Genomic DNA, 220 nt, shown 5'->3' with positions numbered 1-220 from the left:
GTCGAAAATCAACTTGGATTTTGCTGCCCTAAATCTCTCAGGAGATAATTATTTGAAATGGGCACTGGATACTTAGTTTATCCTAAAGTCAAAAAGACTTGGTAAATGTATCATAGAAGACAATAATGCCAATGAGAAAGATTGATACATGGCAATAATAATTATTAGCCATCATCTTATTAAGAGTCTCAAAGATCAGTATCTGACTATAATCCTCTAG

Source organism: Brassica oleracea, chromosome C2, assembly GCF_000695525.1.
Source record: "Brassica oleracea var. oleracea cultivar TO1000 chromosome C2, BOL, whole genome shotgun sequence".
Lineage (NCBI taxonomy): Eukaryota > Viridiplantae > Streptophyta > Magnoliopsida > Brassicales > Brassicaceae > Brassica > Brassica oleracea.
This window is presented reverse-complemented; position numbering follows the sequence as displayed.